The sequence below is a fragment of the Triticum aestivum genome, chromosome 2B (assembly GCF_018294505.1).
Source record: "Triticum aestivum cultivar Chinese Spring chromosome 2B, IWGSC CS RefSeq v2.1, whole genome shotgun sequence".
Lineage (NCBI taxonomy): Eukaryota > Viridiplantae > Streptophyta > Magnoliopsida > Poales > Poaceae > Triticum > Triticum aestivum.
In genome coordinates, this window is record NC_057798.1 from 153706391 (window position 1) to 153729604 (window position 23214).

Here is a 23214-nt window from a genome sequence, read left to right on the forward strand (position 1 = left end):
TGCTTTACATTGCAGCCACAGGACAAGTCGTCAGTACAGTACTTACGGTCGAGCGGGAAGAAGAAGGGAAAACCTTCAAAGTTCAGCGCCGAGTATACTATATTTCTGAAGTTCTGACCCCATCAAAGAAACGATACCCTCATTATCAGAAGCTTGTATATGGGATTTATATGGCCACGAAGAAAGTTGCTCACTACTTCTCTGACCATACCATCACAGACGTCAGCGATGCCCCCTTATCAGAGATTCTGCACAACAGAGATGTAACTGGTCGAGTGGCAAAATGGGTGATTGAACTCCTTCCCCTTGATATCAGATTTGAGGCAAAGAAAGCTATCAAGTCCCAAGCAATAGCAGATTTCCTCGCCGAGTGGACTAAATAGCAGTTACCGACTCAAGTTCACTCCGAGCACTGGACTATGTTATTTGATGGATCTAAAATGCTGAATGGTTCCGGTGCCGGGGTAGTGTTGGTTTCCCCCCAAGGAGATAAGCTCAGATATGTACTCCAGATTCACTTTGACTCCTCCAACAACGAAGCAGAATACGAAGCACCGGAACCGGAACCTGAATGTCCACGTACCGTCGTTTCAAGAGGATCCTTTCACCGAAGAAGCCCTGCAGCCAAAAAGTGCCACGAATCCGACTGAAGTTGAGGTCCCAGCTGTGATTGACTTAATCATGGAAGTTTTGGTTATCACTCCCGACTGGATAGTGCCTTACATCGTGTATATCCTAAGGAAGGAGCTCCCAGAGAATGAAGAAGAGGCTCGGCAGATCGTCCGTCGATCCAAGGCCTTTACGATCATGAGGGGACAGTTGTACAGAGAAAGCGCGACTGGAGTCAGCCGGAAATGCATAACGCTGGAAGAGGGTCGAATGATTCTCAATGACATCCACTCGGGAACCTGTGGCCATCATGCATCCTCTCGGACCATCGTGGCTAAAGCATACCGAGCGGGCTTTTACTGGCCCAGAGCAAATGAAATGGCAAAAGAGATAGTCGACAAGTGTGAAGGATGTCAGTTTTACTCCAATATGTCACACAAGCCCGCCTCAGCCTTGAAGACCATTCCAATCGTCTGGCCTTTTGCTGTTTGGCGGTTAGATATGGTTGGACCGCTGAGAACTGGCAGGAGTGGATTCACCCATGTACTGGTGGCAGTCGACAAGTTCACCAAGTGGATTGAAGCCAAGCCCATTAAAAATCTTTATTCTGGCACTGCCATCAACTTCATCAGAGAATTGATATTCAGATATGGAGTTCCGCATAGCATCATCACTAATAATGGGTCAAACTTTGATTCTGATCAGTTCAAAGCCTTCTGTGCTTCTCAAAGCACACAAGTCGACTACGCTTCAGTCGCCCACCCCAAGTCGAATGGACAAGCAGAGAGAGCAAACGGCCTAATTCTCAAAGGACTGAAACCCAGGTTGATGCGTGACCTCAAGCACGCAGCAGGCGCGTGGGTTGACGAACTTCCATCAGTTCTTTGGGGATTGAGGACTACTCCAAATCGGTTGACTAGGAGAACTCCGTTCTTTCTGGTCTACGGAGCTGAACCGGTTCTGCCAAGTGACCTGCTTCACAATGCACCGTGAGTCGAGCTCTACTCTGAAATCGAAGCAGAACAAGCCCGACAAGACGCAGTCGACCTTCTGGAAGAAGAAAGAGAGATGGCCATGATCCGATCGACCATCTATCAACAAGACTTGTGCCGATTCTACGCCAGAAATGTGAAGAGCCGAGCCTTCCAAGAAGGAGACTTGGTCCTCCGAGTGGACCAACAGAAGCCGCACAAAATCGCCCCTACATGGGAAGGCCCCTTCATTGTCACCAAAGTTCTCCACAACGGAGCATACCGTCTTTACAACATCGATCGCCAGATTGATGAGCCACGAGCTTGGAATGCGGATCTGCTCCGCCCCTTTTATACTTAAGTATTCACTTGGATGAGTTTTAATAAAAGTACTTCTATAGTTTATTTTTCAAAGACAAGAGTTTTATAATTTTCCCAGTGATTGTTGTTACTTTTGTTCACATAAATCAGTCCCCCAGTGGGTGGCTTAGCTACGAATCCGTTTCGCCTAAGTTTGTAAAAAAATCCTTACCGAGTGGTGAGCCAGCCTCCCGCTCGGAGCCTTAGCTACGAATCCGTTTCGTCTAAGTTTAAACAAAATCCTACCGAGTGGTAAGCCAGCCTCCCGCTCGGAGGCTTAGCTGCGAATCCGTTTCGCCTAAGTTTAAACAAAATCCTACCGAGTGGTAAGCCAGCCTTCCACTCGGAGGCTTAGCTGCGAATCCGTTTCGCCTAAGTTTAAACAAAATCCTACCAAGTGGTAAGCCAGCCTTCCACTCGGAGGCTTAGCTGCAGTCCAAGTACTCGCCTAAGTTTAAACAAAATCCTGCCAAGCGATGATCCAGCCTCCCACTCGGGGGCTTAGCTGCAACCTAGTGTTCGCCTAAGTATAAAATACAACGTGCGCTCCGCAAGGAGGACGAAGCGCAGGTCGACTGCTACCTTCTCCTTCCGAGCTACGCCACAAATACAACATGCGCTCCGCAAGGAAGACAAAGCGCAGGTCAACCGCTACCTTCTCCTTCTGGGCTACGCCACAAATACAACATGCGCTCCGCAAGGAGGACGAAGCGCAGGTCGACTACTACCTTCTCCTTCCGAGCTACGCCACAAATACATAATGCGCTTCGCAAGGAGGACGAAGTGCAGGTCGACTGCTACCTTCTCCTTCAGAGGTACACCACGAAAATCCTACCGAGTGGTGAGCAAACCTCCCACTCGGGGGCTTAGCTGCAGCCCAGTGCTTGCCTAAGTTTTTGAAAATTCTACCGAGTGGAGAGCAAACCTCCCACTAGGGGGCTTAGCTGCAGCCCAGTGCTCGCCTAAGTTTCTGAAAATCCTACCAAGTGGAGAGCAAACCTCCCACTCGGGGGCTTAGGTGCAGCCCAGTGCTCACCTAAGTTTTTGAAAATCCTACCAAGTGATGAGCAAACCTCCCACTCGAGGGCTTAGCTGCAGCCCAGTGCTCGCCTAAGTCTTTGCAAATCCTACCGAGTGGTGAGAAAACCTCCCACTCGGGGGCTTAGCTGCAGCCCAGTGCTCGCCTAAGTTTTTGAAAATCCTGCCGAATGGCGAGCAAACCTCCCACTCGGGAGCTTAGCCGCGGCCCTGTGCTCGCCTAAGCATGACGGGCACAAGTCGATTGCAATTTGTGCTTCGTCCCTACCTGCAAAAGTGCATCAGAAACACTAGTATATATTCTGAGTGATCGTTCGAAGGCAGATGCAAACATATTCAACGGCAAACCCAAGTTCAGATAACGTCCTACGGATCCAGAAGTGCTCAGGCACCAAGCCTGTTAAAGTTTATCGGTTACAAAAACCACTCGGCATTCCGAGGCAAATTTAAGGCATCAAGCATAGAAGTTTTTTTAGTCCTCCTGCGGAGGACTGGAAGGCGCAACAAACTCGTCCAGGTCGATTCCATCTGTGATCCGAGTGGCAGCAGCAATGAAGGTCTCCATGAAAGATCAGAAGTCGTACTTCTTGGTATTGGCCACTTTGAGAGACGCCAGCTTGTCCTCTCGCGCGTCCTTGCAGTGAACACGGACCAGAGACAGAGCAACGTCAGCACCACACCTGGCAGAAGATTTTTTCCATTCTTGCACTCGACTTGGAACTTCGTCCAGTCGAGTCATCAGAGACTCGAGATCGTTTTGAAGTGTTTCTCCCGGCCAGAGTGTTGTGTGGATGCGTGATGTTGCAACCTTCAGTCTCGCCAGATAGTCGACCACAGCAGCAATGCAAGACTCGAGACGGAGCATGTTCATGGCGGCTTCATCCTTCACAGGAGAGTTGATGGGATCTAAGCCAGTCTCCACTCGACTAGTTTCCTCTTCAAAGTTTTGGCAGAATTCTGTGGATACGATGCAAGGATAAGCTAACGTTCCTACAGTAAGTCAGTAATAACCAGTAGAATATAAGGGGTTACCTTCGAGCATGAGGAATAACTTCTTGGCGAGCCCTCCCAGATAAGCCTCTAAGTCGTTCTTCTTTCCCACCAGTTCGCTAGCCTTGTCACTCAGGGCCATCTTGTCATTCTTCAGTCAGCTGACCTCCTTGTTGGCCACATCGAGAGCAGCTTTCAGATTGGTATTCTCCTCTTCAAGCTTGCTGATTGAAGACAACTTTTCTTCTGCGAGTTTCATCTTGTCCGAAGCCGCTTTCTGCGCCTCGGCGAGGTCAAGGTCCTTCTTCTTCAGAGCATCCCTTATTTTATCTGCGAAATGACAGTGAGGTCAGACTTAGGAATGGACAAAAAATAAGGGCAGTCGTCAAGGTTCTCACCAAACATACCTTTTGTCTCCTCCTTCGCCTTCGTGAATTTCTCCTGGACAAGCTTCAGATCAAGTTCGAGTTGGATATGCTTGTTCTCCTACTCAGTATAACGAGCCACAAGCTCGCAAGATTTCGGCAAAAGATCAGTCGACAGACATCAAAGACAGGTCATTTTTGAGTGACTAAGAGAAAATTCGTAGCATTTCTAAGACTACAACCGAATCAAAAATTTCAATTGTAGTCTCGGGGACTACACCGAGTGGGTCCACTCAGCGTGCCCCCCACTGGTTCTACCGGCTCGGATCAATCAGTCGACCGAAAGTAGCTAACTGCCAACAGTTAGACACAGTTTCAAAAAAAGCAAAAAAAAAGCAAAGCATTCTTCAAACCATAGCCGACTACCAGCAGCAGTCGACCACGGTCTCGGGGACTACACCCAGTGGGTGCACTCAGCGTGCCCCCACTAGTTCCATGATTCCATTCGACCAGATCGACTGGAGAAAGTAAAAGAGAAAAAAGTTCAAGACATAAAGACTACAGTCGACTGCCAGCAGTCCACCGTAGTCTCGGGGACTACACCTAGTGGGTGCACTCAGCGTGCCCCCACTAATCCAGACATTTCAATCGACACACCCAGTGGGTGTATGACAAGTATTAAGATGTTCAAAAAGAAAAATTGTCAGGTATCATATCCTAACAGAACAGGCATTGGTCAACTAACCTGGACATTGCTCTGAAGAGCTGAACTTGCATCATAAGCTGCTTGGCTGGCGTCTCGGATCGCCTTCACCTGCTCCATCATGACCCCCGCCTAGCATTTGGCTTCCTTGGCAGCACCTGCTTGGTCCTCTGGGACGTGGTGTGTGGAGAAGAAGTAAGGTGGATCAGCACTCGATGACGGAGGGCGGACACTCGTCAACGGCACCGCAAAGGACATGGTAGCCCAAGCAACGTTGCCCCCCTCCGGAACCAATGTCTCAGGCGCTGACGCAACCTGAGCAGTCTTGCCATCAAACGCTTTCCTGTTCCTCCTTTGCCTCAGTGGCTCCTCATCATCGTCATCGGGGAGATCAATGATAATGCTAGGTGCAGCTACAGAAAAGGTTGAAAGTCAAAAATGAAGATCCGATCGACTGATAGTGAAACTACACAGATCATACCAGGAATGGAAGTGGCAGCATCCTCCATTTCTTGATCATCATGCCTGGCTGAGGTCTCAGAAGTAGCAGCACTGCGATTTCAGAAATCAGTGGGTTAGCGATCGGGTCGACCAAGAATATATCCATGTTGAAGGAGAAAACATGAGTTATGCCATTACCCAAAAATAGTCGGAATCTCCATCCTCATCTTTGGTAGAGCCTTCGCCGGTTTTGTCGGTGCCGCTCAGGGTTGCTTCCACGCTTTCTCAGTCGGCGCCGGAGAAGTCATCCGAGGGTGTTTGGTCGACTGCCCAGCAGGCATGGCTCCCTTGCCACGCTCGACCGCAGGATCATGAGCGAGCTTGGACCGTCTTTCAGTACGAGGAGGCTCGACTACCTCCTCCTCTTCCTCCTCCTCTTCCTCATCAGAGCCAATGTCTTCTTCACCCTGGTCACCGTCCGACTCCCACTCCTCCTGACTTTCAGCTCCACTTCCTTCTTCTTCTTCGGTCTGTTCTTGCGCCCCGTTGGGCATCGAGTACATCTCGGTAGTGATCTGGAAGACAACAAACAAGATAAAGGTCAGTCGACCGAGTTACAGGAAAGCAGAATGAAGGAAACAGAATCACAGTCAGAGAAATGTAGTCAGACCTTGTCTGGTTCGTAGGACTGGTCGAGTGGCAGGATCCTCCTGGCTCCACTGTCACATCCCTAGCTTCTGGTTTGCTCTGAGCTAGCTAGTCATGTGTTGCATCATGTTTAAATTTTGCCTAAAATTGAAATGGGGATGTTCAAACCCTAGCATTAAATCAACTCAACTAGGGTGAATTAAAATCTTTTCAATAAACCCAAAAGGTTCCTAAGAAAAGTTCATGATTTCTGGTTAAGGTGGAAACCTCTGCCAAAAATGATGAATATATTCTTAGGTCATTTTTGGATTTTTGAATTAAATCATATTGTATATGACTTTGGGAATTTAAATACTATAAATAATTTAAGTGTTCAAATAAATGTTGGAAATTGTTAAGGGTCGCTGAAATAATTCAGAAAGCACCCATAATTGTTTCCAGGATTTTATTAAATGATTTGGTATTTTAAATCAAATCAAAAACAAAATAACAGAAATAGAAAAGAAATAAAAGAGAGAGAGAGAAGGAAGTTACCTAGCGCCCACTTACCTGGCCCAGCACGGCCCAACCCATCTCCACATCCCCCCCCCCTGTCGTCTTCCTCTGCCAGTAGGCAGAGGCGAGGCGTGGCGCGCGCCCGAGAGGCCTCGGCCACCTCCTGCTTCCCCCTGGCCACCTCCTGCTTCCTCCTCGACGCCCCGGAGACGCCACGCACCTCCCTGCCTCTCTCCCTCACTCTCCCGCGTCCTCATCCTCTCCCCTGGACCTCTCTCTCACTCGCCCGAACGGAGCCGCCGCCACCGACGAGCTCCCTCGCGGCCACCGCCACCCCCTAGCCTCGCCGATGCGCTCAAAGGCTCCGCCTCGACCCCCTCTTTCTCCCCACCGAGCCACAAGGTCCCGGACACGCTGCAACGCCGCCACCATCGCCGTTTCCATCGCCGGCCGCCGAGGATCTTCACCGTCGATTCGCCGCCGTCTCCGCTTCCCCGAGCTCATCATCTACCCCATCCGAACCACCGTGAGCTCCTGCACGTTTTGCCCCTAACCCCGTGGCTTGCCGCTCGCCGTAGCCGCCATTTCATAGCTGGCCGTAGCACGCCGCCGCCTGAGCTTGTCGCCGGTGTAGCTCCGGTGACCATTTGGTCACCCTGGCATGCCTAACTCGCTCCCCGCACCGCGTAGCGCCCCGCTAGCCGCTCACCTCGCTCGTTTGCGCACCGTAGCACTAACTCGCCCCAACCCCGAGCTCCGGCCGCCGCCTCGGGCTCCACTCCGGCGAACCCCGGCCACCCCCGCGCCTCCCGTTGGTCCCCCTAGATGCGCACGGGCAAGGGCTACCTTCTGGTGCCCTTGGCGCGTCGATCCGATGCCCCTAGCGCAAGTCCGGCGTCCCCCGCCGTGCTCTGTGGTCGTCGCCGGCTAAACTCCGGCGAGAGCTGACGTGGCCGGTCATTAGGGCCTAACCACCCCGCTAACCCAGGCCTAGAGCCACTGACATGTGGGCCCTAGTGCCCCTAATCTCTAATTAAACTAAACTAACCCCCCCTGTCTAACTTGTGTCACTGACGTGTGGACCCCACACGTCAGGTTTGACCAGGATCTGGCCGTTGACTCGCTGACATCATGCTGGCTTCAGGCTGACGCAGTTAAATCATTTTCTGGATTTATTAATATTCAGGAAATTCCAGAAAATGCCTAAAACTTCTAAAAATCATAGAAATTCAACCGTAACTCCAAATTAAATAATTTATATATGAAAAATTATCAGAAAAATTCAAGGAATCCATCTGTACCATTTTCATGCATGTTAGAACAACTTATAGATGCTGTTTAGCACAAATCATATAAAGGGTATTTAAATAATCACATATGGAGTTTGGTTTTGAACTTAGGGTCCAAACCAACTTCATTTAACTTTGTTGCTAGCTGCATTAGCTCAAACCACAGCATATTGCCATGTCACATTCATGCATCATATTGTGCATTGCATTGATTGTGTTTTTCTCAGTTGCCGGTGATTGTCCCCTCTCGATAGACGTGTACCGGCGATGTGATCGATGACACCGATGAAGAGCTATATTATCTTCGGAAGTGCCAGGCAAGCAAAACCCCCTTGTTCATTCCGATAAAATCCCACTCTCTCGCTCCTGCTCTCTATTACTGCATTAGGACAACAACGATTCAACTGTTACTTGTTGCGGTAGCTGAACCCCTTTATCCTTTGCATGACCTGTCATTCCACAGTAAATAGATGAAACCCACTAGCATGAGTAGGAGTTGTTTGAGCCCTGTTGTGCCTACTCATTCATGTTTGTTTGTCATGCCTGCTATTGCTTAGAGTTGAGTCAGGTCTGATTCATCGGGGATGTATTAGAGGCGTGTGAACATGTCCTACTGTGTGTGAGCTAAGTGTGTGAACACGATTTGCTAAAGGTAGCGGTGAGAGGCCATGTAGGAGTACATGGTGGGTTGTCTCATTGCAGCCGTCCTCAGGAACTGAGTTCTGTGTTTGTGATCCATGAACAGTTACTACCACACATTGGGTTCCGGTAACTCGACCCCTCTCGGCTTCTTAATCACCCTTGTTCTCTGTCCAGGAGTTGCAACTAGTTTCTGGTGTTTGTAGGTAGTGTTAGTAGTCTACCAAGTGGCACCCGATACAGGTGGGCTTGGGACAGACTAGGCACAGTGGCCCGGTACACCAAGTGGCACCCGGATGGTGGACTTGGGAACCCTGCACACATCGTTTGGGGCCGTGAGCGACACCCCGGCCGGATCTCCTTGCGGATGGAACCCGAATAGGCGATAAACCTGGACAAGAGACTTGAGTGTTTAGGTAGGCCGTGGCCGACTCCCTCGCCCGGTTTCCGCTTGAAGGTTGCCGAGATACATGACGTGTACAGGGCGATAAGTGGCGAGAGCGTTTGTGAAGAAGTACACCCCTGTAGGGTTATCACTATCTATTCGAATAGCCGGATTCCTCGAATATGGAAACTTGGACCCCATTGCATTGTTCATAGACAAGTGAAAGTGGATACCCTAAAATACGCAAGATAAGCGTGAGTGCTATGGATGGCGTTCTCGTAGGGAGACGGGAGCGGATCCATAGTGGTGTATTGATATGGTGAATATGTGGACTCGTGTGCGCCACCTCAAAAGAGTTACTTGCAGTCGTAGTTCAGGATAGCCACCGAGTCAAAGCTGGCTTGCTGCAGTCAAACTCCACCATCCCCTTTGTTGATAATGATGCATATGTAGATAGATCTGGCGTAAGTCTTGCTGGGTACATTTGTACTCACGTTGCTTAATTTATGTTTTTGCAGAGAGACCTCAGTCTCACTAGTAGTTCCACGTGGACTTCGACGTTTAGCTTGTTACCTCAGCTACGATCTTGTGCCGTCGGCAGGATCTGGTAGATAGTCAGGCTTCTCAGCCTTTTTCATTTATAAATGTCTGTACTCAGACATGTTAAGCTTCCGTTTGTGCTTTGACTTGTATGCTCTGGTTGTGGGGTCATGAGACCCATGTTTGTAATGTCTCGCTCCTCGGAGCCTATTGAATAAACTGCTTGAGTCATAGAGTCATTTTGTGATGCCATGTTGTATTACACATATCGAGCATATTGTGTGTATGTTATTGAAATGCTTGGTATGTGTGGGATCTGACTATCTAGTTGTTTATCTTTAGTAGCCTCTCTTACCGGGAAATGTCTCCTAGTGTTTCCACCGAGCCATGGTAGCTTGCTACTGCTCCGGAACACTTAGGCTGGCCGGCATGTGTCCTTCTTTGTTCCTGTGTCTGTCCCTTCGGGGAAATGTCACGCGATGAATACCGGAGTCCTGTTAGCCCGCTACAGCCCGGTTCACCGGAGTCCTGCTAGCCCAGTGCTACAGCCTGGATTCACTCACTGATGACCGACACGTTTGATGCCGGGTCATGGATGCCTATCCCTGCAAGTTTGTGCCACTTTGGGTTTACGACTAGCCATGTCAGCCCGGGCTCCTTATCATATGGATGCTAGCGACACTGTCATATACGTGTGCCAAAAGGCGCAAACGGTCCCGGGTAAAGGTAAGGCGACACCCGTGGGAATACCGTGCGTGAGGCCGCAAAGTGATATGAAGTGTTACATGCTAGATCTATGTGGCATTGAGTCGGGGTCCTGACATCCACGAGGATTATCTCTGTTCCCCGTGATGGCGGTCATCCTCCTCTCCAGAGTGACATCGTCGACCTCCTCCGGGTGGACCCGAGTGGTGTCTTCCGTACCAGAGTACAACCACATCGGATGGCCCCGATACTGAAGTGGTTGAATGCACCGTCGAAGGAAAACATCTAGAAGGTCCATGCCCATCACTCCGTCGCGAATGAGCTGGACCACACGCTCCATCAACATCCTAACCTGAGCCATCTCCTCTGGAAGAACCTACAGAGAAGATGGCTTGTTCACTCCGTCCATGGAGAACGGGGGGAGGCCAGTCGACTGCCCTGGCGTCGACTAGTCTTGGGAGTAGAACCAGGTCGACTGCCACCCTCGAACTTACTCGGGAAGGTTCATGGATGGAAAGGCACTCTTTACTCCTCATCTGAACCCCGAGAACCCCACACATCTGGATTACTTGGGTTCTCTCGTCATTCGGGTTAGCCTTTTTCACCGTCTGAGAGCGACAGGTGAAAATGTGTTTGAAAAGGCCCCAGTGCGGCCGGCAACCCAAGAAGTTTTCGCACAAAGACACGAAAGCGGCGAGGTAGGCAATGGAGTTGGGTGTGAAGTGATGGAGTTGTGCACCAAAGAAGTTCAGAAACCCCCGGAAGAAAAGATTCGGCGGCAGAGAAAAACCGCGATCTACATGGGTGGCTAAGAGGACGCACTCACCCTCCTGAGGCTGCGGCTGCCACTCCTTCCCCGGAAGCCTTGCTGACCCATGCGGGATCAGTCCTTTGTTGGCCAGGACGTCGAGGTCCTTCTGGGTGATGGTCGAGCGGATCCAGTCTCCCTGGATTCAGCCTTGCGACAGGCCGGTCCGCGACGAGGATCCGCCTCGACTAGGCGCTCTCCCCTTCGCCTTCACCGTCGCCTTCTTCGCCCGCTCCAAAGCCGCCGTCTTTTCCTTCACCATCATCGCCGGCGAGGCGTGCAAGGAGAAGCGAGGCGGAGGTGGAGGCGAGTGTAGCAGGCGAGTTCGAGGAAGAGGGACAGGGGATTGAGGGTGCACTGTTTGAAAAACCCCCGTCCGGTGCCTTATATGAAGTCTCTTCCGAGTGGCTGACTGGTAGGCCCGGGCGATCCTGTCAAATCCCGCAATAGTCGCGCGCGATACATGGCGAAAAAGGTGGCATGGAAATCGAGGTGTCCCTGCCTTAACCAATCTGAGTACTTCGGCTTCCTCCGCCTCGCGCGCTTCCAAAATTCAGATCCCGCTAAATCCGCGAACAGCAGAACAACTTGTCAGACTGAAGATTTCCTCTGATCCGTTGCTCAGAGATCTCCAAGTATAGAAAAGTCACTCGACCAATATAAAGAATGGATCAAGGCGACTGAAAAAGAAGTTGGTGCCGTCACCTAAGGTAATTGATCCAGAACAAGACATAATCATAGCACAAAAAGAGGGGTCGGAAGAATTCTCAACTCCTTCCTCACTCAAACCTCGATCCATTCGGGGGCTAATGATGAAGCCATGTACCTGGGGTAGGGTCATGGACCTGTCCAAAATACCCTTCCCAATGACATCTCTAGAAGAAACTACCTTTCAGTCGACCTGGAAGGATTCCACTCGACGGACTCGAAGACACTCGACCATGAAGACTCACTCGACCAGCAGGAGATCTAGGGTCACTCTGCATCCAAACGGTCTATTATTAAGTAGTCTTTATGGCCATGATATCACTTTATGTAAGACATTACCAGTAACTTCTGACCTTTATGTACATTGAACCCTCCGCTACGTGGGCTGGCTGGGGTCCTAGCGCACTCTATATAAGCCACCCCCTCCACAGGCAGAAGGGTTCGCACCCCTGTAACTCACACGCATATAATCCAGTCGACCGCCTCCGGGCACCGAGACGTAGGGATGTTACTTCCTCCGAGAAGGGCCTGAACTCGTAAAACACATGCGTGAACAACTACTCCATAGCTAGGATCTTGCCTCTCCTTTAGTACCCCCTACACTACTGTCAGACTTAGAACCACGACAGAAGGCGCCTTCCAAGTCTTCCTAGCTGCCGATGGAGTTTTCAGGGAGGTTGTTCAGCTAGTGCCGTGCTGGCCCCTTTAGTTTTAGTGGGAGGTATTTGATGGCATGGGTGTCATCACTGCGGGACAAGTGGATATGGAGGAGCAAATCTTCAATCCATACTGCGGGGTCTGTTGTTCCATTGTATGATTCGATATTCATGGGTTTAAACCCTTCCGTGAATTCATGTTCCATTACTTCATTAGTGAAGCAAAGGGGGTGTGCGGCGCCTCTATGTCGGGCCACGTCGCGACGTAGCTCGGATGGAGTCCATCTGTGGTGCTCGGCCCATGCATTATTGTGTTTGTCACGTCCGGCTAGATGGCCGTCGTTGTGCGTCCGGGAACGTCCCCGTGATCTGTAGATCGATATGGTCTGACCTGCTCTGTTGTCTAGGTCCTGCCGCAGGTCATATGTATGATCCCAAGCTGTTGTGTCTATGTTTTTGCGACGAGGTAGTGCGGGCTGGTGTTCGGCTTGAGTTGCTGCTTTGTCCCAACCACGTGGTGGTCGGTCAGCCGCATTGCGCGCTAGTAGGATGGGCTCCAGCGTCTCGTCATTGAATTGGGGTAACAATTTGCGTTTCAGGTAACTTTTGGTTAGGCGCTCGAGGCCGTATTCTTCGGCTGCTAGGACATTAGTCCATCTATTGTTGAGCAGATATTGATCAGCTTGAAGCTGATGCTGCTTCTTTTTCAAGCTCCTTGCGGTGGCTATTAGCTGGCACCTAAGGCGCTCCTGTTTGAGGGGTTCCTCAGGCACGATAAAATCTTTGCTGTCGAGGCTCACCTCGTCCTCGGAGAGCGGAAGGTACTCACTGTCCTCCGGGTCTTTGTTCATGGCCTGTTCATCAGGGCTAACTCGCCTATCTTCCCGTTTGTCCTGTTCGGAGGTTGGCTCAACGGGGTCTTCGTTGTCTTCAGCATCGTCCAGAGTATTATTTTCTCCTGTGCCGGTATTGCTGTTTTTTGCACGGCATGGTTTAGAGCGGCGCCGCTAACGTCGACACTTCCCCTCTGTCTCAGGAGTATTATCCTCAACTGGATCCTTTTCATTGTCGCCATTGTTATCTTTGAGTGTATCCACCATGTATACGTCATATGAGGAGGTGGCTGTCCAGCGCCCTATAAGCTGTGGTTTTTGTGCATGCTCCTCTCCGGCATCGTCATCCATACTGTCGATGTCTTCGGAGCCGTAATTGAGCATGTCGGTTGAGTCATCTACAGTGGCTATAAAGTGGGTGGCAGGAGGGGCGTAAAATTCCCTGCTCTCAGCTCCTAGTCCGGGCTGGGCATGGTTTGAACGTTGCTCCTTTGTAATGAAAGGGATCGCATTAAGTACAGAGCTTCGCTTAAAGGCGAGGTTTGGCCCGAGAGAAGAGAGCCCGTGGAGTATGGAGAGAGGGAAACTCCTTGGTCGAACTCACACGATGCTGGCTCCGAGGATTCGGAGAAAGTGTCCGGAGAAGGGTCCGGCTCCATAACGGCTGCTGGTGACACCACGCCCTTCGGTTCCTCCACAATGGGCCTAAGGGTCGTAGACAGTCCGGCGAGCTCAAAGAGCCCGTCTTCGGACCTGGCGATACACTCTGGATCTAAATCCACAGCGGAAGTAGGAGGCATGATTCTTTGGAAGATCAAGTCTCCTTCGATAACAGCGACATAATCACGATTTTCTGAACTAATTTGGTGACCTGGGGCGTAGCTATCGAGCTGCTCTAGATGGCCAAGCGAGTTGGCCTGCAGTGCAAAGCCACCGAATATGAAGATCTGTCCTAGGATGAAAACCTCCCCCTGGACTGCATTGTTGTAGATGATTGACGGATCCATCAAACCTTTTGGTGACGACGCAGCAAAACTCTTAAAGAAAGCACCAATGTCGGTGTCAAAACCGACGGATCTCGGGTAGGGGGTCCCGAACTGTGCGTCTGAGGTCGATGGTAACAGGAGGCAGGGGACACAATGTTTACCCAGGTTCGGGCCCTCTCTATGGAGGTAATACTCTACTTCCTGCTTGATTGATCTTGAATAATATGAGTATTACAAGAGTTGATGTACCACGAGATCATAATGGCTAAAACCCTAGATGTCTAGCCTATATGATTATGATTGCCTCTACAGACTAAGCCCTCCGGTTTATATAGACACCGGAGGGGACTAGGGTTGTACAAAGTCGGTTACGGCGAAAGGAATCTTCATATCCGAGCGCCTAGCTTTCCTTCCACGCCAAGGAGAGCCCCATCTGGACACGGGAGAGAGTCTTCTGTCTTGTATATTCATAGCCCTTCAGTCCGGCCCACATGACATAGACCGGACAGCTGAGGACCCCTTAATCCAGGACTCCCTCAGCGAGCGCATATTCCCATCATGAAAAGTGAGCTCCTCGAGCTGATCTAGGGTGGGGGATCGGAACAACTCGTCAACCTTGGCTCGGTCCCTACCGTAGGAACAGAACTTTCCCATGCTAAGGCCTCTGGTTGGGCCATGGTGACTGCCAAGGATCTGGGAGAACGCATCCAAGCTTTTGCGATAGCCATGGCAGAGTTCGTGGCTGTTGATGAGATCGGGAGGGGTGTGGTGCCATAGGGGGCGCCACCGCTGGGAAAGGACGGTTGTCCGCGGCACATATTTGATTGGGAGGAGGGAGATGATGACTATCAACATATCATTTGGGAGGCTGCTGATGAAGTCTAGGCCTCCTGGAGTCGCTTGCGATTCTTGCTCGAGCCGCCTCAACTTGTTTGCAGCCCCATTTTCCACCTCCGAAGTCTCCTCATCAGCGGTGCTTTCTGATAGAAGTGGGAGTATAGGGAATATTTAGTTAAAACAGGGCAATAGAAAAGTGTATTGGTAACTAGAAGTTAGTAGGTAGGAATAAAGTAAGAAAATGGAATAACAATCGGTTTCTTAAATACTACACAATTCCTTTGATATTGCTTGGTAAGTCAACATGCAGATACTTGAAAAGAACACTTACTTCAAACAAAGTCTGGATAGATGATATCGTCGGGGAAGTAAGCATATATCTCATGACAAGGCTCTTTTATGTGCAGTGCAATTATAGTGCCAGCTTTCAATACATAAAACTTAGAAAGTTTTGTCCAAAGGCTCGTGGCAAAATAGGAGTGATCACATTCATCAAGTCTTACAGAAGCAACAATTGTAAATCCATGGTTTGTGTTCAGTATGACATCTCTGTAGTCTTGATTTATGTAAAGGGCAAGATTGTGTACAACAGATTCGGTTGCATAGCAAGGGACATGCTGCAGAAAATGGTAGGGTTGTTAAAGAATATGGTAACATGCAAATATGGGCGAAATGGAAAGAACTGTACAACAGTTGAAATCAAAGGACAAGAATCTACAATAAATAGACAGGGTAACGATGATGTCATGGAAATATGAGAGTAATTGAAAGAACAATACATCATTAATTTGCCTAATATAGAAAGAAGAAAAAAAATCCCCTTTGACGTATATGCTCCATGTGGTACCTTTTATCCAAATGCAACAATATATAGTATATTTTCAGGAAAGTAGGCCATGCCAACCGATTTAGGGTGAGATTGAACATACCGCGCGTCCTCAAGTTATCAGGTAAGGTTAGATGGAACTCCATGGATGTCTAGCCAAGGCCGCAAAGTCCTGATGTGTCCGCGCACTGTACACTCTATGAATGAAAGAAAATCTTCAAATCAGCTCGAATAAAAATGAATTCATGGCGATCTTGATCGGGGGATTAAAGAAGACGGATGAACTGGGATAAGAGATGAGATAATATCTCATTAAATTAGGTACCTTGTTGTATTGGAAATTCTTTCTTATTTTAAATCAAACTAGATTTTAATGATATAATATAATTTCTAACTATAAAGTTTATACACAAAAAATTACCCTAATCCTTTTTTCCTTCCTTGAATCCTTTAAGAAAGACTAAAAACATATTCGTCGGAATAGCGGAATACAAAAGAATCTTAAGATATTTTTCGACTGGATAGAAATAGTAAATTCAAATTGCGAGGAAAACACGAATTTAGGTGTGAAATAACTTTACAAGAAATCCGGACACTACCAATCCTTAAACATTTTTGGAAACCACACTGGATCAGTATCGCACCAGTTTCGGCGTGTGACTTATAAATAGCTTCGGCACAAAAGACAAAACGGTCTCTCTAGCGCATAAATGGTTGTGAGAGTGCAAAGGAGTTCCAATCTCTTCTTATTCCTATAGAACATCTAGTAACAAGAATATGAAATAGTAAATATCGAAAAATTCTTGTCTTGCACGGTCTAAGTGTACGAAGAAATTATGGGAGTTATGAAAGAAGCTTCAGACTCATATTGTTCATGGGTTGAGAGTGGGAGTTGAACTCTAGGAGGTCGAATCCCACCTTTTCATTGATGTTCACCAAAACAACTCTTTTTTCTTCCCGTGGATCACACACTGAGCATATTTGGTATTTGGATACTATACATATCAATGAACTAATTCCCCAATCTGGTGGAGCTGGGTCGACTGCGAGCAGCGTCAAGAAAGTCAATGGCGATAGGCAGCTGCAAGCGGAAGTGGTGAAATGCGGCAGGGTTTGCCGATAGCCTGGCGGCGGCGACAACCGTCGAGCTAAGTGGTTGTTGTGGTGATATGCAGTGCCATGCAGAGTCGCCGAGGAGTTTGTGCAGGTGTGAATGGGGACCAAAGGCGGTGGTGGGTGGGGTTGCTAGAGCCAACCATGTGCGATTGACATTTGAGGGAAAATGGAAGTCATTGCACACAGTTCCAATTTTGGGAACCTGTGTGATTGACGTACTACCTCTTTCCTGGTTTATTGGTCCCCTTTGTAATTTGTGCCAAATTTTGACCAAAGATTTAACTAAAAATGTTTATGCATGTCACCAAAATTATATCATTGAACACTATGTTCAAATACACATCCAACGATATATTTTTTGTTGACCTGCACTAACATTTTGATAGTTAAATCTTTGGTCAAAATTTAACAGAAATTACAAAGGGGACCAATATACCAGGACAGAGGTAGATTCCATCAACCAAACTGATTGCATCTATATCCCACATTTAGACATAAGTAAACTTAGAATAAACTTACCCATACATAGATAATAAGTGTACACAAGCATAATTCAACCATAAGTATACAGTTCAACTGTCATTAAGCATACTCAAGTGCATTTATAATTAGGACACTACATAGCCATACAAAGTTCAACCCCACATCTCAACTCATCTGCTGGCATGATCCCGAAGCTTCTCCAGGTACTCGGCGTATGTGACATGCGCCACCCTGTGAAAATACTTGTTCTTGAAGGAGCCAACGGCTCCTCCTCTTGCATGTGCCAGAACACTTTGATACGCGCGATGAAGCTTTTGGTTGCAAAATGGGCATCAATAGCCCCAGTTCCAAGTCCTTCCATGTCCTAATACGTCTGTTATGCATTCCCACATAAAGCTCCCTGAGTATTTGCCTCTTGTACTACCTCTGGCCATCTCCATCCTTGTTGTCGACATCGTGAGACATCACCTATACATATAGTAAAAAAATGTAGCATCGAATTAATGTTTACAAACTAATCTCTAGTGAACATTTGGCAGTTGCCAAAATTTGGCATAAATCAATGTTTATAGGCCGTAAAGTAGGATTAGGAATTTATGGATATTTTTAAACATATCCAGAGATTATGGTTTGATTTTAAAGCACAATCGTCTATGTATAGACCAATCTTGAAGAAAATAATGGCACAAACATATATGTAGGTCATTCAAAATCAATTGTCAAGTCCTAACTTGGAATTATTAGCGCGAACACTAACCTTGACCTGGCTAGGAATTATTAGCACGAACACTAACCTTAGTCAGATTATTGGCGGAAATCATTGGCACAGATGAAACAACTAATCACTTATCACTTGTACCATTCAAACAATCAATACACTACATGAATCTAACGAAACTTACTCAGATTTCATGGATTGGGAGAACATAACCATAGGATTTCTATTCCAAAAAGGGGGAGACAGGACATAGGAGTAACTAGAGAAACCCTATGATGTATTTGACACATAAAAGGGAGAGGACTAACCGGTTCTCCATCATCGTCGGAGTCGTTGCTAGAGTCGTCGCCCGAGTCATCACCGGAGTTGGTGGGGACCTCCGGCTCCGGCTGTGGAAGCACGACGCCATCGACGATGTTAGGGTGCAGCGATACCTCGCCGGTGGCGATGACAACCTCTGTCTCCATTTCCACGTTGTGCTCTGGTGCTTCAACAGCCCCGGCGTTGCCACTCCCTCTGATGGTGTGCTTCGGCGGCATCCTCATACACTGACGACTTTGAGGACTAAGAGCGTCATCGAGGATGCAAGCGGAGAGAGAGGATTGTGTGTGTGTGTGTCGAGGACGGGGGTGCGATTGCTCGGGCATGCTATTAATATGGAGTAGTGGGAGAGAGGCGGGAGGCAGTCAAACCGCTGGCTCGCCTCCCGGTGATCCTGCGCACCAGACTACTGGCATGCCTACCCTCATTTCACACAGCTACCCCCATGCCTCCCGATGATACTATGCAGCAAGCATGCCTCCCGTCAATTCACACACCTTCACGCATGCCTCCCTGTCTGCCTACACGGTGGACTGCTCGCATGCGTCACGTCAATTCACGCTTTCCCGCATGGCACGCGGGTCATGTGGCGGCACGTATATATTTTTTCTATTTTGATGATTAATCCTGTTGCTTAACCGAAGCATGGCATGTATCCATTGTTGGTCTCATGCCCATGATTAGAATAAATAATCGGTGTGCAATATTGGTTCCAATTTATTAATAATCTCCCGTTTCTAAGAAGATAATATTACAACAAAACTTGTCTCAAATTTGACAAAAAAGTACAATGCCACTGTGTATTGGTGTCCATATGACAACACGAGAAGTTTCATGAATTTCAAATAAGTTCTGGATTTACTAGATTTAAAAAATCAAGATTCTCAATTTTTGAAATTTCTCGCACGGGGAGTAAACATGCACCCAATGAGACACATGTGTTTTTCCAATCCATTTAGGTGCACTGTCACATGTGCATGTAGCTCAAATTTGATTTTTGCACATTATACACGTAGAAAAAATAATCAATGTACTAAAACGTCTTAATGATCTTGTTTTTTTAAATTAAAATGTCCCTCCTTTGGTAACATATGTTCACTATGGGAAAATTAAAAGTGCATCATAGTTGCGGTGGATGCGCAGTGTGTGTGTGTGTGCGTACGTCTAGGGGTACACTATGAGTCATGAGCTACCGTGTAGGTTGGCCGTTTTGTGAGGCAGGTGCCACATCAGAGTCGTGAATTCGTTATTTAAAACACAACACAACCCTTTCATACATACATGTTTTGGCCACATGCAGTCGGTGGCTTTCATACACCACACTCACTTGCGTGTGATGCTTTCTGTGGACCCACGAGGCCGTCGTCCATCACTTTGACCAACAGTCGGCAAAGAGTTTAATTTGACCAGCAAGGTAGAATCTTTTTTGTTTGTGCTATGGTGGGATTATATAGTATGCGTCGAAGAGGTGGGAGGGGACTAGCACATAATACATATATACTATATGTATGCGTCGGTGAACACGCAGACCTCACTCAATGTCGGGACTTTTCAGTTTCCGAGGCACGTGCCACATCAAAGTTGTGCATTGGCTATTCAAACATCACACAATACCTCTTTGGGCGACATGCATGCAGACGGTGGTTATCCTAGGACACTAGCTCGTGATGCTACCATCTATGGGCCCACGAGGTCATCGTTGATGCATGCATCACTTTGACCTACATCGGGAGAGGTTAATTAATTTCACCATCAAGGAGGATTCTTTTTGGGTTGTATTATGGTAGGAGCATATAGTATGCGTTAAAGAGGGGGAAAGGGACCAGCATATGTAGTACGCTTTATGAACCTCACTCTGTGTGGGGCTTTACGGTTTTCGAGGCATGTGCCACATCAAAGTTGTGCATTTTGGGTATTCAACATATGTTTTGGCCCACATGCATAGAGATGGTGGTTGTCCTCTCGCACCCACTCACGCGGTTATCAGCGGTATCAATGCTTTCCATTTGTGGGCCCGCTTGGTCCATCACTACTTTGCCTGACAATGAGAGAGGTTAATTTGACTTATAAGGGGATTTGTTTGTTTGTATTATGGTATATAGGTCATGCTCTGAGATGACATGATACAGTTTGAGCACACATGCATGTGTACGCATGAATCCCTCCCATCGAGTCAACGTGGGTAGTACCACGACATGTCATGAACCGATCTTGCTTTGTGTGGGGACCGTACGATTGTCAATGCATGCGCCACATCAATGTTGTGAATGGTATTCAAATATGCATGCATGGATGACCTCCATACATACATATGATTGTAGTGGTCGAACGGTACACTCCCTCACGTGGTTATCGGCGACAGGCCTATATATTTGTGGGCCCGTGTGGAGATCCTTGATCACTTTGACCGACAATAAGATAGGTTACCATGGTGGATTCTTCCTTTGGTTTGTGTTATCGTAGTAGGTCACGGTGAGATTCAGACCTAATTAAGTTTGAGTGCATACTATGCATACATGCATGCTTGAATCCCCATCATCGGCTCGAAGTGTGGTGTGACATACATATGCATCATCAACTAACCCTTGCTCCGTGTGGGGATTTCTGGTTCCAAAGCATGGTGCCAGATCAAAGTTGTTCCATTGTGTATTCAAACATAAACACCTCCATACATATGTTTGGGCCACGTGCAGGCAGTGGTTGTCTTTGGGGACTAGCTACTTGGATGATTATTGGCGAGCTAGCACATCTCTGGGGTCGCATGGACGGCCATCACTTTGACCAACAACAAGAGAGAGGTTGTATTACCAAGGTGGATTATTGTTGGTCCATTTTTACGATACATCTTGGTGAGATGCCCTCTCCCGCTGACTAAAAGTGTGTGTGTGAGAGAGAGAGATGGGGCTGCTATTTTGCACTATGCTAGGTGAACCTCCGTGGGGGCGGGCGTGAGTTCATAGCTTAGAATTCCCCTCCTGCCGACACAGGGGGGCAAGCAATACCGCGCACTTTGCGAGATAGGTGCTACATCGAAGTTGCATTTGGTATTTTAACATCAAACCACCCTTTTCATACATAATTTGGTCCACATGCAAGTGTGTTCGTGTTTTGACCCTTTCCCGCATCATTTTCGCCAAATATATAAACATTAGACAAGTCCAATGACTCAACAGATACGGTTCACTCATGCTAACCGTGTGCCATGCCGGTGCCCCTGCCACGCACATCAGCATAGTACATTCGGCTCCACGAGGGTTCCCCTCTCAAAAATATCTACCTGCCTGTAGGTTTTTTCTATCTGATAACACACGGTTATTATGTTTCGACCATGTGTGATGTTGCTGTTCCTGCTCCCGCCTGCATCCCTCGAAAATATCTGCCCGACTCGAGGGTTTTTCTATTTCATAACACACGGTTGTTATTTCCAGATCGTGTGCGATGCACCATCATCCAAATTTTCAATAGCCCTGGCATTTCACTCCTGTGTTTGACTTCCGTGTAGTAAAATTTTCAGTAGCCGCATCATTTGCTCAAACACAGCCTGCACACCCCCCACCACAACCCCTCCCTAGCTTGAAACAGTAGCAAGTCACTGCCGCCACCGCAAGGCCTCATTTGTCAACATCTGCCGGTTTGCCCGTGCAGCTTACCCACCGATTTCCATACCCAGGCCGCCCCGAGTTTCTTAGATGACGCCTGCCAAACGTCCCCTTTCCCACAAATCCCCATCCCCCACTCCAGATCGTCAGCCTAAGCCCGGCTACGCTTCTCGTGGAGCTCAAGGAGAGACTCGCACAAAAGAGGTGTATCGCGGCCTCTTCGCTTGACGTTGCCGAGGTGGCCGCCGAGGAAGCTGACGACCATTATTGGCCGCACGCACTCAAGCATTAGGCTAGTGTATGTGGGTATGTCACGGGCGCCAGTGCTACGTCTTGAGCTTGCATTGGTTTTCCTTGAAGAGGAAAGGGTGATGCAGCAATAGTAGCGTAAGTATTTCCCTCAGTTTTTGAGAACCAAGGTATCAATCTAGTAGGAGGCTCCTCAAAAGTCCCACGCACCTACACAAACAAACAAGAACTCACAACCAACGCAACAAAGGGGTTGTCAATCCCTTCACGGCCACTTGCGAAAGTGAGATCTGATAGAGATAATATGATAAGATAAATATATTTTTGGTATTTTATGATATAGACTGGAAAAGTAAATATGCAAATAAAAGTAGATTGAAAGCTTATATGATAAGAGATAGACCCGGGGGCCGTAGGTTTCAGTAGTGGCTTCTCTCAAGATAGCATAAGTATTACGGTGGGCGAACAAATTACTGTCGAGCAATTGATAGAAAAGCGAATAATTATGAGATTATCTAGGAATGATCATGTATATAGGCATCACATCCGTGACAAGTAGACCGACTCCTGCCTGCATCTACTACTATTACTCCACACATCGACCGCTATCCAGCATGCATCTAGAGTATTAAGTTCATAAAGAACAGAGTAACGTATTAAGAAAGATGACATGATGTAGAGGGATAAACTCATGCAATATGATATAAACCCCATCTTTTTATACTCGATGGAAACAATACAATACGTGCCCTGCTGCCCCTGCTGTCACTGGGAAACAACACCACAAGATTGAACCCAAAGCTAAGCACTTCTCCCATTGCAAGAAAGATCAATCTAGTAGGCCAAACCAAACTAATAATTCAAAGAGACTTGCAAAGATAACTTAATCACACATA